A 13174-nucleotide genomic window follows, 5' to 3' on the forward strand; every position below is an offset into this window, starting at 1 on the left:
TATTGTTACATTCCGGGCTCCATGGGGCCCCTTTGCTCCTGGGGCCCTAAGGCAACTGCCCAGCGTGCCCATGCGTTAAAACTGCACTGCCCACATGCAACTGTTGCAACCACAGCTCTGGAAGCGTAGCTTCAGTAACAGGAAGATGTATTTCCTGTTACTTTTATAGAGTGTTGTGTGCCATATTCATGTCCCCTTAAAATGCCTAATCTTTGTAATTGTAAGGGTGTGTGAAATCGCAGAATCTTTTCACTGAAATGATGTGAAATATCTGGTAAATTATGAATATATTACCTGAAATGCACTTGGGCTATCAGAAGTCTAGACTCGGCATACCTTTTTCCCCAAAAGTTCCTTGAATTACTGGCCAGGTGGCTGGCTTGCAGAGCAAATATCTTTGTAACACTTTGTCTTTTTGACTCTCTCCTGCAAGCCATTTTCTAATGAAACTAGTTCTCTGCAACAAAATATTGCAAGAATTTAGGTTGAGACATCATTTCTAACATTTCTCATAATTTGTATGATGCAAAATCATGCACGTAACGGAACATTTTCACACTCCAACATTTATGTACATGTGATCACCTTATTGCTCACATTTTAGCTATCAGGGTACATTGTGACCTCAGGATAGGCCCACCGTTTTTAGTGGGCCAAGGGACCACTACCCCGTGGGTCCCTTAGGCCCTTTTTCTCTCGCTTTTTTCCCCACCCTAGTTTTGTTAATCCCCCACATGCACTCATCTTAATGGTGTTACAGAGCAACAGATCTCTGATACAGAGCCCCCAGACCCGTCAAGCATTGCAGCGCCGGCCTGATGAGGAGCACCCTATGATGAAGCATGACACCCTATCAGGTGTGTGAGGACACTAAGAGCTGACCATTCGGATCTCCTGCAATCCTATTGGCCGGTCTTACGATTCCACCAATCTTAGGGCTTATCTTTCTCTGGAGAGGAACTACTCCAGTTATAGTGGTTTAAGTACAATTATGTACATTCACAATATCTAAGATCAACACAACGCCATGATCTGTCGTAACAGCTGTATAAACGGCATTCTAAGAAAACTTCCTCCAAATTGAACATGATTCCTTGCTCGGTATTGGATTCATCTCACAGGAAACATAAAACCTTTTAAGCAAATCTATTGCACTTTGCGGTAAGGATGATTCGTGTGAAAATGCCGGATGCTGCTCAGTGAAAGATGCAATGCAGCGCAATAGCACCTATTTTTGCACCAAGAATAAAATGACTCCCACAATCGAAAGACACTGCATCTAAAGAGACTCCACCGTGTGCATCACCTTACATGGGTGTCTGCAACCATTGGCATTTGGCAATACAATACATGCGCATTCTCTTTTTCTGGTAGAGGTTCTTCTGCACGCCCACTGCTACCATCCAGCACCAGCCTGCTTCAATGCAAGAGGCATCTGCAAAAATGCACACAACACAAGACACCAGCGGCTTACTGTAAGCCAGATTCTGTTACATTCTTATCACTGGTGCTACCAGTTGGACGACCTTTCCCCTACCGATGGTGAACTAGGCCCTGACAAGGTCCATGGTCATGTGCCCATCTACCAGCCTTGCTTATCAAATCGAAGGCCAGTGAAGACTCACCAGAGAAGTGTTGATTAATATATTAATATATCTCTCTTACAATAGCCGAAGCTTGTGTATCATACCTCCAGACCAAGCCCCAACAAAGGCAATGAACCCCCCGTCATCATCCTACATTATTCCTCACCACAAAATGTCGGATTGTCTTGCAACAACCAAAACTCCAATCCACTCGATCATCTAACGTGCTTCCAAACGTCTGCTGGTTGGACTCCACTCCATAAAGATTGTCTGTGCCCAGGGCATATACGCCTTCTGATGTAAGTGTTTTAGGAGTGGGTTCCTGCATAGGCGCTAGAAGTAGCAGTGCGAGGGAGGAGGGTGTCTAGCACCCCCAAAATAACTGTGCTGAAGTTCACAAGATGAATAGGTAATAAAGATTTCTTTAGGTTTTGTGTTATTTTATCACATTGGCGTAATGTCAGAAACAGAGGTCAGATGTCAGGCTATGTCTGTGGTCAAATTGCTGCTTATGTTTTTTTAATGTGGACATTGGGGTTTACTTTTCTTTCTCTGACTGCAAAGTTAGAGGATTTTGTAAAGTGAACTATCTGACAATCTTGCTGGGGTACAGAGAGGGTGAAAGGAAATGTCATTGTTAACACACAACAACATTTAAATACCTGTAAGTGAACTGTACACATATTTCAAATTATATCAGCAATTAAGAAAGCAATTCGGAAGTGTGAAGGAAACAAAGATTTTAATAGGATCAAAATACATTAGGTGTGGATGTATTTTGACATCTGCAACAGACATCCACACTTGCAAAGTAGACATCAGTGCCCAGCAGAGTGATGAGACAGAGTGGTGATATTCAATATGATTATGTCTCTTATCCCCTTCCCCTTTCCCCGGGTCTAATGCTATCTAACATATCACTATTGGGTTTAGTTGACTATGGATACAGAGAAGTGCATAACATTGCATCAACCCCCCCAATCTAGATTCCAGGTAGTGGATTCTCACAGGAACTATCAGTGAGGCGAAAGTGACGTTGAATAGATCCCTACAGTGGGGAGCTCCCTAAAAGAGTGATTTCAATTCCTGTTACCTGGAGTGGCGGTCTGACAAGAAGAGAAGCCGAAGACACGGCATCGAGCCATGTATGTGGGAATGACCTGAGTACCCAGGTGCTGTGGTAAGCTGAGTTTTTGATCTCCTACACGTGTGCAGCTGGTCAGTGGTTCCTGGTACACTCTGGGTTGATCTCTTGGAATAGGAGAGAGCCGCTCTGGAAGCATTGTTGTGGATTTCCATGGGCTGAGGAGACAATACCTCTACTAACAAGTGCTAGTGCTGAGCCGCTGTCTAGAAACTCACGTTCATTGAATCTGCTCAGGCACATTTGTGTACAGGCACTGGACGCCATCATTAGTACCCGTTCAGACTCCGAAATGAGAAAGAGAACTCAGCAGAGCCAAAGGCCACATGAGCATGTCGAGACGTGCACAGGTGAACATGGTGAAAAAAACATTTGAAAGACTTGGGGCCATATGTATCAACACATTTCCCCATAGACACAGAATGGACAAAACCCTTTGATACATCTGGCCCTTAGAGTCTGATTTAGATCTTGGCGGATGGGTTACTGCATCACAACGGGGATGGATATCCTTTCCATCGAAATATAAATCCCATTATATCCTATGGGATTTATATTTAGGCGAACCGGATATCCGTCACCGTTGTGATGCAGTAACCCATCCGCCAAGATCTAAATCACGCCCTTAATCATCAGCTCTCTTATACTCAAAAGCTAAAAAGGCATGGGAGGAGTCTGACTTTCAGGGATGGGCCAGAGTTACAGTTGGGTTGTGACCACTAGGGGAACAGCATTGGAATACAAGTCCCAGAGTGCACCGAGAGTAGCTCTGCATGCGAGCTAAGGGAGACTGTGAGAATGAGCCCTAGTGCAGCCTTGCGATTCAACCAATATCAGTAGCCACAGGCCTCTCATTACCCTAAAAGAAAAGTGTGGACACCTACATCTGTGTTGCTGAATGTGTGGTATTGTGTTGTGGTGGTCAGCGGCGGCTCCTCCACAATGGCAGAGGAGCGTCGCCCCAACGGCTCAGAGCCAGCAGCTGAAAAATAAAACAAGATTTTATTATTGTTTTATTTTTCAGCAGCTTGCTCAGCCAGTGTGTGTAGGGAGGGGTGGGGCCGGGACACGGGAGGGAGGAGGGATGGTGTACATGTGCACTTTTAAGTGCACATGTCTGTTTGGCCTGCTGTCGTAGGCTGGCAAAACAGACATGTGCAGTTGGGTTTCTCCAACCCGGCTATATTGCACAGCCAGGTTAAAGAAACAGCACATCTCCCTATGCCTGAGCGAGCGTTAAACCAGCCCGCTCAGGCCAATCCCCACACTGCTCTCATAGCATGAGAGCAGCGCGGGATTGCACAGGGAGTCTCTGATGTGTCCCAGTGTCTGCTGGGACCAGGAAGATGAGGAAGTCCGAGGCACAAGGCGGCTGGCAGCTTCAGATACGTTTTTGCATTTTTATTATTAACTCTGTGCTCCCTCGCCCCCGTGCTCCCTCACCACGCCCCTTCCACCTGCCTTACCACTTTTAATTTGTGTCAGCCGCTACTGGTTGTAGTGCAACACACTTGACAAAACATTGTTTGGAGTTGATTTAATGCATGCCATCATCACTATTTTGAGTTGTTATCTATAACCACATGCCTCCCTACAATAGGCCAGGCTCCAGAACATCAGAGGGAAGGGGTCCACATTGGTGCGATTGGTGCCTGTTTGCCTCCAACCCCTACCGCCCCCCAGGTCTCCCCAACCAGTTCCCACACTGGGTACAGCCATACTAAGTGTGCCTGTTGGAAAACCACTCCCACGCTAGAAGGGGTGGTGGTGGTCTTCCGGACACACTGTGGTAGCTTGGCTCGAGTGGTCAGGAATCAGGCTCCGTGCTAAGCATACAACGTACCCAAACAATAACCATGCGTGCATCCGTTCCAAAAACGACACTACACCGTAAAAATTATGAAAATAACTTTCTTTATCTGCTTTTTCTTAGTTGCTGATTGGAAAAATAAATAAGTCAATCACAATGTACAACTTTTAAATAGTGCAGGTCAAATAAATACTGTCTGAAGATTCAATAAATAGGGATGATCATAAATACAAGGGACATAAATATAAGTGCAGGTAATACAGGCAATTAAATATTCTGAGGCCATAAATACTGAACCAATAAATATTGTACACCAACAAGTCCTGTGGACCAATAAATATAGTGAAGCAATAAATAGGTTAAACACAATGGGCCCGATTCACAGAACAAACTTAAGACTAAATCCTAAACTTAGTACCATTCTGGTATTCACAGAATGCACCTAGTACTTCTGGTATTCACAGAATGAACTTACTACTTTTGCTATTCACAGAATGAACTTAGTACTTTTGCTATTCACAGAATGGATTTACGACTCCTAAACTTACGTCCGCACTCGGGCCGGAAATTCCGGCCCGGAGGCGGAGCTTCCGGCCCGGAGGCGGGGCTTCCGGGCCGGAGGCGGAGCTTCCGGGCCGGAGGCGGAGCTTCCGGGCCGGAGGTGGAGATTTCAGCCATAGCTAAATCGTCCGGAATCCCCACCTCCGGGCCGGAAGCTCCGCCTCCGGCCCGGAAGCTCCGCCTCCGGGCCGGAACTTCCGGCCCGAGTGCGGACGTAAGTTTAGGAGTCGTAAATCCATTCTGTGAATAGCAAAAGTACTAAGTTCATTCTGTGAATAGCAAAAGTAGTAAGTTCATTCTGTGAATACCAGAAGTACTAAGTGCATTCTGTGAATACCAGAATGGTACTAAGTTTAGGATTTAGTCTTAAGTTTGTTCTGTGAATCGGGCCCAATAAATACAGTGCCCCCAATAAATAATTAAAAGTATACAGCAGCACTCATGTAATCAGATCACTTTTCAATTCCTAAGGGCTGATTTGGCCCAGGCACAGCTTGTAGGGTTGTGGAAGGCTTGGGGGGTTCTATTCCCTGGCTGGGACAAGGCTGAGGCCTAAACTGAGGTAGATCAAGGGGGGAATTCCAGTGCCCTGGCTTTCTCTCTCCACACAACCTCTCTAGGTTAGTCCCAATTCACCCCTGGCACAGTCAGGTTGGTTCCAGCACCTCCCTAGCCCCTTAGAGCAGTCTCTCAGGTCTCCACAGGGCCTTAGGCACCCTCTACTCCACTTACTGCCCTTTTTCTGATGTTCCGACGCCGCTGGAGTCGTGTCGATGCCGTGAGGCGGTTCCGGTTCGGTCTCGGCGGCCTCGGCACAATGTCAGTTCTAGACGACGCCGGTAGGCGGTTCCGGTCCGATGTCGGCGGCCTCGGTTCGATCTCGACCTCCGATTCGACGGCGTCGGGCAGTCTCTACTCGATGTCGACTTCGGGCGGCTCCGGTCCGATGGCGCTCTCGGCTTCGATGACGTCGGCCGGCCTGGCCTCGATGTCGACTTCCGGCGACTCCGGGGTGCGATCCTCACCCCCGACCTCCGGTGCTCCTCCTCTCAGGTTCCGGGCGACTCCGGAGTGCGATCCTCACTCCCGACCTCTGGTACACTTCCCCTCGGTCTCCGACGACTCCGGAGGGCGGACTTCACTCCTCCGATGACGCCGCTCACTCGACCTCGGTTAACTTCCTCCTCGACCTTTGGTATTCCTCACGACCTCCGTCGGCGCCCTCTCACAACCTCAGGCGGCTCCGGGTACGACGTCTGCTTCTTCAGTCAGCGCCGCTTCTCCACCTCGGGCTCCAGGTCTTAGGCTACTCGACGCCGGACTCCAGGGAAACCAGTTTCCAGGTCAGAATCTTGCTGCTTTCTGCTTCTAAGGCCTGTTCCTGCTGTCCAGGTCCTTAGGATGAGTTCTTCTGGCTTCTTCCCACACAGGGCTACAGGCTGGGATCCATCAGTAGGGACTAGTATCAAGGGTGGGTTTATGGACCCCACTCCAGGCACAAGTTTCCACCCCTGCTGCTTCACTCCTTCCTCCTTCACTGTCGTGCTGCTCTCTCTTCACCAGTCAGGTGCCAACTGCCAGCTCCAACTGCCAACACTCTGTCTTAACTCCCCAACATTCTAAACCGCCTCCAACTGTCACAGAGTTCTGGAATGTTCTGGAAGGTGCTGGTAGGTTCCAGTGGATGCTGGTGATGTCACAGGTGGCCACCATTTTGTGCTTCAGGCCCTCAGACAGAAGTTTCAGGGGTAGCTAAAATGGCTCCCTGAATCTGCAGCAACACGAAAAAGTCTGGTGGTTCCCAAAAAGGAAAAATTCAAACAGGGTTTGAGGCAAAAGTGGGACAAAATAAATAATGATGAGGAGGGACCACCCAAAGGGCTGACAGGTCTAACACACGTCCCCCCCAGCTGAAAGTGGGGAGAGCTACCCAACCCCTTGGGAGTTCTCATCACTAAGGCGGAAATACCTTGAGAGACCGTCTGCATTGGCGTGGTCCACTCCAGGCCGATGTTCCACCTGAAAGTCCATCCCCTGTAGGGAAATAGACCACCTCAACAACTTGGGATTCTCCCCCTTCATTTGCATCAGCCAACGAAGGGGTCTGTGGTCGGTCTGAACCAGGAAGTGCGAGCCAAACAGGTATGGCCGCAACTTCTTCAGAGCCCATACCACTGCAAAGGCTTCACGCTCTATTGCACTCCACTTCTGTTCCCTGGGAAGTAGTCTCCGGGATAGGAAGACCACGGGTTGATCCAGACCCTCTTCGTTGAGTTGCGATAACACTGCCCCAATGCCATGTTCTGATGCATCTGTCTGGACAATGAACTTCTTGGAAAAGTCTGGGGCCCTTAAGACCGGGGCCTCGCACATGGCTTTCTTCAATCTCACAAAGGCCTGCTGACAGGCCTCCGTCCAGACTACCCGTCGAGGTTGTTTCTTGGACGTGAGCTCCGTGAGGGGGGCTACGATGGTACCGTACCCCTTCACGAAGCGGCGGTAGTATCCCGTGAGGCCCAAAAATGCTCGGACCTCAGTCTGTGTCTTGGGGGGTTCCCAGGCCATGATGGCCTCGATCTTCGCCTGGAGGGGTTGCACCGCTCCCCTACCCACCAAGTGTCCAAGGTACACTACCGACCCCTGCCCGATCTGGCACTTGCTGGCCTTGATCGTCAATCCAGCTTGTCTCAGGGCCTGGAGAACAGCTTGCAGGTGACGCAAGTGATCCTCCCAGCTGTTACTGAAGACGGCTATGTCATCCAGATAAGCAGCAGAGAAACTCTCCATTCCGGTGAGGATCTGGTTTACCAGGCGCTGAAACGTGGCAGGTGCGTTCTTGAGCCCAAAGGGCATCACACAGAACTGGTAGTGGCCATTGGGCGTGGAGAAGGCTGACCTTTCCCTTGCTCCATCAGTCAACGAGATCTGCCAGTACCCTGAAGTAAGGTCAAAGGTACTTAGATATTGGGCAGCTCCCAGCCGGTCAATCAATTCATCCGCACTAGGGATCGGATGAGCATCAGTTTTTGTCACTGAATTCAGTCCCCGGTAGTCCACACAGAACCTCAGTTCTGGTTGGGCACCCGGTGGTGCAGCTTTCGGTACTAACACCACCGGACTAGACCAGGGGCTGCTAGAAGGTTCAATCACTCCTAGCTCCAGCATCTTAGTGACTTCACTATGAATGCTGGCCTTCACCTTGTCTGACATCCGGTAGATCTTGGACTTCACAGGTGGGCTGTCTCCTGTGTCCACGTCATGGACGCACAGGTGAGTCCTACCCGGGACAAGGGAGAACAACGAAGAGTACTGCCCCAGGACCTGGCGACAGTCCTCCTGCTGTTCAGGAGTTAGAGATGGGGAGAGAATCACTCCCTCCGCCGACCCATCCTTTTCTTGAGACGCAAACAGATCAGGGAGAGGCTCGCTTTCCACGTCCTCTCCTCCGTCAGTCACCATCATCAAGATGACTTCGGGCCTCTCGTGGTGGGGTTTGAGGCGGTTGGCATGCAGCACCCGCAGGGGCTGACGAGGAGTCTTCAGGTCCACCAAGTAGGTAGCCTTACCCTTCTTCTCCAACACCTCAAAGGGTCCTGACCAGCGATCCTGGAGGGCACTAAGCTCTCCCGGTTCGATCACCCACACCTTCTGGCCAGGCTCCAACTCCACTGGGTGAGCATTGTGGTCATACCACGCCTTCATCACTGCTTGGCTGGCTTCCAAGTTGTCAGAAGCTTGCTTCCACAACTTAGCCATTTGGCTCCGGAAGGCCAGCATGTAGCTCACCACATCCTGGGGAAGCTTTCTGGGAGTTCTTTCCCATCCGTCTCTCACCAGGTTGAGAGGTCCACGTACAGGGTGCCCATACAGAAGCTCGAAGGGGCTGAAGCCCACTCCCTTCTGTGGCACTTCCCTGTAGGAAAAAAGTAAACAGGGTAGGAGGACGTCCCATTTCCTCCGCAGGCTTTCAGGCAGACTTCTGATCATGCCCTTCAAGGTTTTGTTAAACCTCTCCACCAGACCATTGGTCTGGGGGTGGTAAGGAGTGGTGAACCGGTATGTCACTCCACACTCCTTCCACATCGCCCGCATATACGCTGACATGAAGTTGGTCCCCCTGTCGGACACAACTTCCTTGGGAAAACCCACTCGGGTAAAGATTCCCATCAGGGCCCTAGCCACAACAGGTGCTGTTATGGTCCTCAGAGGTATTGCCTCTGGGTACCGTGTGGCATGATCCACCAGAACCAGGATAAACCTGTGACCAGCTGATGTTGGCGGATCTAACGGACCCACAATGTCGATGCCCACCCTTTCAAAGGGGGTGCTAACGACAGGAAGTGGTTCCAGGGGAGCTTTCAGCTTCACCCCTGTTTTCCCACTGGCTTGGCAAGACACACATGTCCGGCAGTAGGTATCGGACGACACTTTCATCTGAGGCCAATAAAAGTGTGGGACAAGACGGGCGAAGGTCTTGTCTTGCCCCAGGTGTCCTGCCAATGGTATCTCGTGAGCCAACTCCAGAAGGAAGGCTCGATAACGTTGAGGAACTACCAAGGCTCGTGACGATCCATGTAGGGGTGCCTTGGGTTCACTGTAGAGGAGGCCATCCTCCCAGTAAACACTGTAGTTCCCTTCAACGTTCCCTGCTGCCTGGGCTTCGGCCTGTCGCCTCAGCCCCTCAAGGGTAGGGCACTCCCTCTGGCCCTGGCAGAATTCCTCCCTGGACGGGCCTCCCTCCACGTGCCACTCGGCCGGGATGGGTAGGTCCTCCAGGTTGGTAACGTCCCCCTCCGCAGACTCCTGGTCCACCACCTCCGGTGGCCTATCCGTCCTACGGGGTGGAGACGCCGAGGCAGGCTCCTCCTGTCCTCGGTTCTTCCCTTGACTGGCAGCTGGCTGGGCCTTTGTTCCAGGCTCCAGCCGAAATGAACTCCCTCTTCGGGTAGTCGCGGACCTTGTGCTAACACAGGCCCAGTCAGGTGTACCCAGCATCTCGGTGTGAGTCCGGTATTCCACCTCCTTCCAAGCGTTGTGCTCCATATCATTCCCCAGCAGACAATCGACTGGCACGGCAGGGCTTACGGCAACTCGAAGTGAACCTCGGCCACGGGATAGTGACCTGTTCTGCCGTCAGCCATCGCGGCTGGGTGGAGTACATCGGGAATTACCTGCTCTGGAGACACCAGTTGACTACGCACCATAGTCATACTGGCTCCTGTGTCTCTCAGAGCCTCCCCTCTTTGGCCGTTGATGGTGACCCACTGCCCATACTTTGCGGTATTTGCGGGCACCTGGATCTTAGGAACCATCTCCCGTTCTCCCAGGGACACTAAAGTGACACCCGCCCACTCCCTTCCCTTAGTTAAGGGCATCTCCTCCCCGAGCACTGCACTAGCTACTCCGGGGGTCTTTCCTCCAGTGGGAGGGGGTGGTCGTTTCTGGCACTTCGGATCTCCTTTATAGTGTCCAACGCCACCGCACTCGTAGCAATGGACAACCCTTGGCTGCTGACTCTGGCCAGGATTAGGGTTTCTGGGTGGGTTAGCCTTAGAGGTGAATCCTGTTCCCTTCCCTTGGAAGTTATTTTGGGGGCCTTTGGAGAACTCCTTTTTCTTTTCCCCTCCCTCTTTCTTCTGGGGGGCGCCCTGTCCGGCCTTTTGAGTATCCCCTCCAGTCCCCCTTGTGGACACCCGGGTACTAGCCCAAATGTCCGCCTCCTCAGCAAGCTTCCGGGGACTGGTCAGCTTGCTATCCACCAGGTGTTGCCGCAGTTCAGGGAAACATTTCTCGAGCAGGTGTTCCTTCAGTACTAGGTCAAACAACTCCTCGTAGTTCCTCACTTCACTGCCCTGAATCCAACCTTCCATTGCCTTCTTTGCATAGTCCAGGAAGTCCACCCAATTCTGCGTGCCCAGTTTGTGACTACCCCTGAACTTCTGTCTGTACTTTTCGGGTGTTAGTCCAAACTTCCTTATGAGCGCCAGTTTCATGGTGGGGTAGTGGGTCTGCTCATCCTCTTCGAGGGCCAATAAAGCATCCCTACCAGCTGGAGGCATGTACTTGTACAATCCCCCTCCCCAGTACTTCTCTGGAACCCCATGGGCCCTCAACGAGACCTCATAGGCCGCTAGCCACTTGGCGATATCGTCGCCCGCCCCATAGCTAGCTACTATGTCCTTTGGCAGGTATGGTTTAGGTTCCCTGGTGATCTCTTGGGTTTGGCTGCCACCATTAGGAACAGGTTGTGCCCCGATTCTCAAGATCTGAAGATCTATTTCTTTCAGTCGTAATTCATGGGCCATCCTCTGCTCCTCCTTCTCCTTCTCCAGCCTTGCTAAGTCCCATGTGAGCTGTCTTTTCTCCCTCCGGTCTGTTAACTCCACCTCAGACAAGCCACCGCTAGAGGCACTGCTGCCCTTCCTAGAAATGGTTCTGGGCCCTGCTGACAGGTTCCCCACCTCAGGTTGGTACATCTCAGCCCCCTCGGGGTCAGGCTCTCTATCCATGTCTTCCTCCTCAGCCTTGCTTTCCCTGCGTGCCTCCCCCCAAGCCCTTAAGCTGGTTTGGAGTGCACCCTTCTTTGCTCCTGGGGGACAGTACACCCCCTCCCGCTGGCAAAACTCCCTGAGTTGGGCCACAGTGTACGTTTCTAGATTTTCTAGTACAAACTCCATCTTGCCCACTCAGGTTAGAGGACAGGTTTTGTGCAGTAACAATGCAGGGGGGTACCTTTAATAATACCTCCTCCCACCACCAGAGTAAATTTGGAAAAAACAAAAACCCACAATTAGGAAGGCCGCTTTGAGAAAACTCCCGGTGTAGGCCTATGGACTACCCACAGTTATTGTTGAGTATACGTAGGCACAGCTCTATCCCACCGCTGAACACCAATTTATGTTGGAAAACCACTCCCACGCTAGAAGGGGTGGTGGTGGTCTTCCGGACACACTGTGGTAGCTTGGCTCGAGTGGTCAGGAATCAGGCTCCGTGCTAAGCATACAACGTACCCAAACAATAACCATGCGTGCATCCGTTCCAAAAACGACTCTACACCGTAAAAATTATGAAAATAACTTTCTTTATCTGCTTTTTCTTAGTTGCTGATTGGAAAAATAAATAAGTCAATCACAATGTACAACTTTTAAATAGTGCAGGTCAAATAAATACTGTCTGAAGATTCAATAAATAGGGATGATCATAAATACAAGGGACATAAATATAAGTGCAGGTAATACAGGCAATTAAATATTCTGAGGCCATAAATACTGAACCAATAAATATTGTACACCAACAAGTCCTGTGGACCAATAAATATAGTGAAGCAATAAATAGGTTAAACACAATAAATACAGTGCCCCCAATAAATAATTAAAAGTATACAGCAGCACTCATGTAATCAGATCACTTTTCAATTCCTAAGGGCTGATTTGGCCCAGGCACAGCTTGTAGGGTTGTGGAAGGCTTGGGGGGTTCTATTCCCTGGCTGGGACAAGGCTGAGGCCTAAACTGAGGTAGATCAAGGGGGGAATTCCAGTGCCCTGGCTTTCTCTCTCCACACAACCTCTCTAGGTTAGTCCCAATTCACCCCTGGCACAGTCAGGTTGGTTCCAGCACCTCCCTAGCCCCTTAGAGCAGTCTCTCAGGTCTCCACAGGGCCTTAGGCGCCCTCTACTCCACTTACTGCCCTTTTTCTGATGTTCCGACGCCGCTGGAGTCGTGTCGATGCCGTGAGGCGGTTCCGGTTCGGTCTCGGCGGCCTCGGCACAATGTCAGTTCTAGACGACGCCGGTAGGCGGTTCCGGTCCGATGTCGGCGGCCTCGGTTCGATCTCGACCTCCGATTCGACGGCGTCGGGCAGTCTCTACTCGATGTCGACTTCGGGCGGCTCCGGTCCGATGGCGCTCTCGGCTTCGATGACGTCGGCCGGCCTGGCCTCGATGTCGACTTCCGGCGACTCCGGGGTGCGATCCTCACCCCCGACCTCCGGTGCTCCTCCTCTCAGGTTCCGGGCGACTCCGGAGTGCGATCCTCACTCCCGACCTCCGGTACACTTCCCCTCGGTCTCCGACG

Source organism: Triturus cristatus, chromosome 7 (genome assembly GCF_964204655.1).
Source record: "Triturus cristatus chromosome 7, aTriCri1.1, whole genome shotgun sequence".
In the NCBI taxonomy this organism is placed as follows: Eukaryota; Metazoa; Chordata; class Amphibia; order Caudata; family Salamandridae; genus Triturus; species Triturus cristatus.